Source organism: Monopterus albus, unplaced genomic scaffold (genome assembly GCF_001952655.1).
Source record: "Monopterus albus unplaced genomic scaffold, M_albus_1.0 scaffold68.1, whole genome shotgun sequence".
NCBI lineage: Eukaryota > Metazoa > Chordata > Actinopteri > Synbranchiformes > Synbranchidae > Monopterus > Monopterus albus.
This window is the reverse complement of record NW_018127948.1, coordinates 1,616,675-1,616,930: the sequence shown is the minus strand read 5'-3', so window position 1 is coordinate 1,616,930 and position 256 is coordinate 1,616,675.

Sequence of the window (256 nt, the reverse complement as noted above, 5' to 3'; positions counted from 1 at the left end):
TCTTGTACTCTACACATCTCACATTCCCCTGTAGTGTGTATCTTGATTAACTTCAATGTACTATTTAAACCAAATCTCAATCTCGATACCTTATCTTCATCCTTCCTATTTCCAGTACTTCCTCTCATTTCTCCTACTTTCCTTTGAATGTTATAATAGAACTGACCTTTGCCATCTTTATCCCACAGTTCTTGCCATTTCTCTTTCAGTTTCCTTTTAATCAAACTCTTAACCTCAGCCTTACTATAGCTTACTT